The 5,084-nt window shown below is 35.9% G+C and overlaps 1 protein-coding gene across 2 annotated transcripts in view; it reads left to right on the top strand.

The window, feature by feature from the left end:
- LOC106876266 (transcription factor 20) overlaps nucleotides 1-5,084 on the top strand; it is a 128,630-nt gene that overhangs the window by 1,421 nt on the left and 122,125 nt on the right. The window lies entirely within an intron of this gene.

Below are 5,084 nucleotides of genomic sequence, written 5' to 3'. Positions count from 1 at the left end.
AGTTGTTAATCGAATATAATGCTGTAGTATGAAGATAGGCGAAAACTTGAAATTGTTTGCTAGTTATTCATCGAAATTTCTCTTCTTCTCAATAACTGAATTGTAAATTCCACCGAAAATTTCATAAGTTTTAATAATCGTTAGTTTCTTAGAATAGATGTTTACAAAGTTACCATTTAAGAAAATAGAGCGTATCTTGGTGCTGACTGTTTCATTTGGAAATGCTGTTTTAGCCCTAGGCCAAGCCTGGTCAAAAGCATTATTTGCTGTAACCATTTTTAGAGCTTCCTATGATTACATTATCCTTTTCTAATTTCCAAGAAAGTTGGGTGTGATTTGAGAAGGTTGTTATTTCTAGCAGATCAAGCGAATGCGTAATAGCTCCGTCACTGGCTCGCGCTGACCGCAATTATTGTTACGAATCGGGGAAACTTTAATGATTTTTGTTTTGTTTTCTTTCATTGTTTATGACCGAATAAAGAGTGTTTCTTTTTAATTTTCACATGTATGTAATGTCGATTATATAAAACTTGTTATTGAGTACAAGCCATGCTTTGCCAATTAATCGGCGCTTTAAAATAATTGTTTAATTGCTGCGTTTATTATTTATAGTATTTAAAAATGAAACGTGACACTTTTTACCTAATCAAATTTATGACTCTATTTCCATTCTCTACTGTTACTACTGGCAAAGCCAGAGGATGCCATGTGAACTATTCATTAACCAATCAGTTGTGTAATCGATCTGTAAATATTTTGGTCGATCACCTTCAGGCAGATGCTGAACTATGACTAAACTCTGTTATCAAGTCAAGCAAACCAAGATGGAATTCATCGGTATTACAACTCCACTGAAATAGATAGTTATAACACGCAGATATGTTTTAGGTTATATATATTCTTTTATTCCTTTATATGCTTCAGCCCTAAGGCTGTGGCCATGCTGGGGCACCATATATTCACTGTTATACACTTTTACTTGTTTCAGCTTGAGAGCTGTAGCCGTGTCGGGGCACTGCCAATTGGTGTTGCTATATCTTCATTAATCCTCCTTTAATTTGGTGAATGAGGAAGTTTGATGTTACTGGACTCATTTACATTTACTGCCATGGAGTTGGCTCATCCAGGACTCTCGTCAGTAGGAGATCCAGTTTTATTTTGAAGATATCCACATCCACTTCATGTAGATTTCTTAAATCTTTTGGGAGGATATTGAAGAGCTGAGGACCCTTGAATCCGAAGCTGGTCCTGTATTTTGATGGCAAAGGTGGAATATTTGGTAGTCTGCAATGGTGCCCTGTTCTGGTTTTAGTATAACTTTCAGCACCAAACTTTGAGACAAGTCATCATTCCAATTTATCTTTCCTGCCATCATTTTAAGGAGTAAAGTCTTAACCTTTTGAGTCTTTTCCAGTAGCTAATGTGTTCCATTGAGACTTACCTTTTTTTGTGTAGCTTCATTGGATGATGACCATAGTTGGTAGTAATTGTCAAAACAGCTTAGGACAAATATCTTTTAGAGGACCATCATAGTATCCTGCTCTCTTATTTTGAAAGTTCTTGGAATCTATCTAGCCAGCTGCCTGCATTTCATTGTCATCTTAGTATAGAAGGATGCATCATTACTCATGTCACTGCCCAGGCCATGTACTGATTGTGACTCTGGGACTGCAATGCCTCATGGTTCAGTGTATTTTGTCTGCATTGCATTTGGCTTTGCCTGCTGATAGCATAGGGCTTGGAATTTTTTAGCGTTAACAGCATGCTGCTGTTCTCAGCCTACTTGTGTATTGCATCTAACTCTTATTACAGATTTAAGATATCGTCAGAGTTTTGTAGTACCTGTAAAATTTTTTTATATCATATGCACAGCTTGTGAGGCTGGCTCTCTGTTTGGTTGAGGACATATCTTAGAAGGCCACTATGAACAGTAATGGCCTCAAGACAATGCCCTGTGGTACACCATTCGCTATTTATGTTTCTTTGGGAGTGGCCCTGTTGGCTATTACTACTTGACTTCTATCTTTCAGAAAGTCATGTAGCCACTCTCCTAGTTGCAATCTGTGACATATCATTCTATAATCAACTTTATCAAAAGCCTCTCCAAAGTCGAGATATATCATATCCACATCTGAGTGGTTGAGCAACTGTTTCAACACCCAGTCATGGTGCTGTAAGAGTTGTCTCAGACAGCTTCTTCCTGATTGAAAACCAAGCTAGGTTTAGTCAGCTAGTCATTTTCTTCAAGGAACATGATTTGTTTCCTTCTGAATATTCATTCCATGGCTTTGGACTTTGTTGAGGTTAGAGAGATAAGCCTATACTTCTTGACATTTGTTCTGCTACCTCCATTTTGCATGTGTGTATATATTATAGATGTGCAGTACACCACAACTACTAAAATGGATTGTTATACAAATAAGCAAAATGGTGAATAAAAAATGAGTTGCCTTTTGATACATCCGCATCTATGATGCACCACAATAGTTTGTACAGTATCTCACCTGTGAAGTACTGGTGCACAATGGGTTGAAACAATGATAATGAAGAAGGAGTCTCATGAATTTCATTTTCTTTCTCATATTTTTACATATATGTGTTATATATATATATATATATATAAACATATATGACTAATGTTTGTTAATGAGCTATAAAGTAAAGATGATGCTTTAGCTCATCTGATGGTCTAAACTGCTTTTATCACAGCTATCACATGTCTGTTCTCAGTTAAATACAAATCAGAATAATGATATTTGGTATTATGTACAGACTTGTATATTTTCAGACCAGCAATAGAAAGATAACATGTATGACATGATTGGCAGATATATTTTCTTTCATGTGTTGTTGAGTGGTTAACAACTGTAGCCTTTGCAAAATTTGGTTAGTTTAACTTCATGAAACTTGGCTAGTTTCAAAAGTCAAACATTTGAAAGAATTATTGATAACTGTGAATTTCCCTCTCATTTAAAAAAAAAAATTGTGCATGTAATATGATTCTTTTTAAAATGCAAGGGCTCATTCAGTATATTTTTTTCTCAGCTTTCTACATGAATATTGCCTTTGTTCAGATTGAGGTAGTTCTTGTATCTTAACTTTGGTTTTGTAAGGTCTTATGGTTTTGTTGGTTTTTACTGCTCTACATGTCCACAACTCCACCAACAACACCACAACCACCAACATTACCTTCATGTTCATCCTCTCTTTCTGCTTCATCATTATCACCATCTCCACGTCCCCCACACACTCAACCTTTCCATTCAACTACCAACACCACCTACATTACTGTCTCTAAAATTACTAAGCTTTGAAGTCTGTACGAGGAGGTGCTGAAAAGTTCTTGGCTTTGGGTAAAAGAAAATACAGTAGGATCAGGTAATTACCATTTTATCCAGCATATTCCCCTCTTAGATTCACACACTTATTTCAGGGGTCCTTCAGTTTTCCTAAGATCTGTAAAAGAACTCAGAGGGTTAGGCCTCCAACCAGGCTTTTTGAAATATCCTTAAAGCCAGGAACTTTTCAGCATCTGCCTCATATAACTGGATTTTATAAAAACACTACATTGTAGTAATAAAATGTAAGGACTTACTACTCTTTTGTCTTAGAAGTCCTTTTACCTAAAACAATTTGCAACATTTCTGATCCCTAGAACCTTTGATGCAGTTTTCTCAATATGAAGGCATTAAGTTTTTTAATTTTTTTCAGATGTTTGGATTGGTAAAATATCAGTGTACCTATATTTCAAATGTAAGCTGTATAATGTTCCATGTTTGACTTCGGTAACACTCATGCTGTGAAAATGTAGGCATTTTTGTTGGCTATGTAAGTGTTCTTAAATGCATCACTAATTTAACAGTCAAATGGTTGGAGTTAAGTGAATGGATGATAAGTCATAGTTTCAATTCACCAGAATGTTTATTGCTAAAATACCAAACTGGACCTGACAATCTGCTAGGGATTTATAGAGTAGCAAAAGAAAGTGGCTGTAGACTGGTTTTGTACTTATGTGAGCTTGAGAGAGAGAGAGAGAGAGAGAGAGGGAGAAGAAAAATGAGTGGAATGCAAGTGTCATCTGCCATTTTGTAATTTCTAAGTTAGCAGTAGTTTCGTTCTGTTTGTACTGCAGCTCATGTTTGACAACAGCAAATGTGATGCTTGGCTGCATTTGTTCCTTCCTCCTGTCTGCTCATTACTGCTCCCTTTTGCTAGAACTTATTTTGCAGTTGACTGATGACACTATCAACTCTGACTGGTTAGTTTCCTATTGACATTGTCAGATGCATTGTGAAATTTAAGTGGTCAATTTTTTGCTGATGTCACTCAATCATTTTTGGTTTCTATTCAAACAAAATTAGTGGCTACCTTCTTGATGACATCAAACAATTTAGAGAGTTGTTTATTGAAATTTTTTTTTTTTTTGGAAATTACAAATCCTGGTTTCAAATTCCTAGCAGAGAATGGTACAAATGTTTGTTGTTTATAGAAAGGTTAGGATTCCTTGTTAATTCTAACATTTTTAGTTTTACTACTACTATGATAATAATAATAGTAATAATAATAATTATTATTATTATCATAATTATTATACACTATTATATTCTCATATCAACCCCTTTACCAATTGGTTTCATACCAGGAAATGAGATAACTCTGGCAATCATTGGAAAAAAGGCTGACTCATGGATTTTTAAATAGCTGTCTCTCTTTAGATATATATTCTTTTGTTTCAGTCATTTGACTGTGGCCATATTGGAGTACTGCCTTTAGTTGAACAAATTGACCCCATGACTTATTCTTTGTAAGCCTAGTACTTATTCTATCAGTCTAACCACTAAGTTATGAGGACATAAACACATCGGTTGTCGAGTGAAAGTGGGGGGGGGGGACACATACAAATATATACGATGGGCTTCATTCAGTTGCTATCTACCAAATCCACTCACAAGGCTTTGGTTGGCCCAAGGCTATAGTGGAGGACACTTGCCCAAGGTGCCATGCAGTGGGACTGAACCAGGAACTATGTGGTTGTGAAGCAAGCTTCTTACCACACAGCCATGCCTGCGCCTTATACATATATA

Source organism: Octopus bimaculoides, chromosome 2 (genome assembly GCF_001194135.2).
Source record: "Octopus bimaculoides isolate UCB-OBI-ISO-001 chromosome 2, ASM119413v2, whole genome shotgun sequence".
NCBI classification, from domain to species: domain Eukaryota; kingdom Metazoa; phylum Mollusca; class Cephalopoda; order Octopoda; family Octopodidae; genus Octopus; species Octopus bimaculoides.
This window is presented reverse-complemented; position numbering and strand designations above follow the sequence as displayed.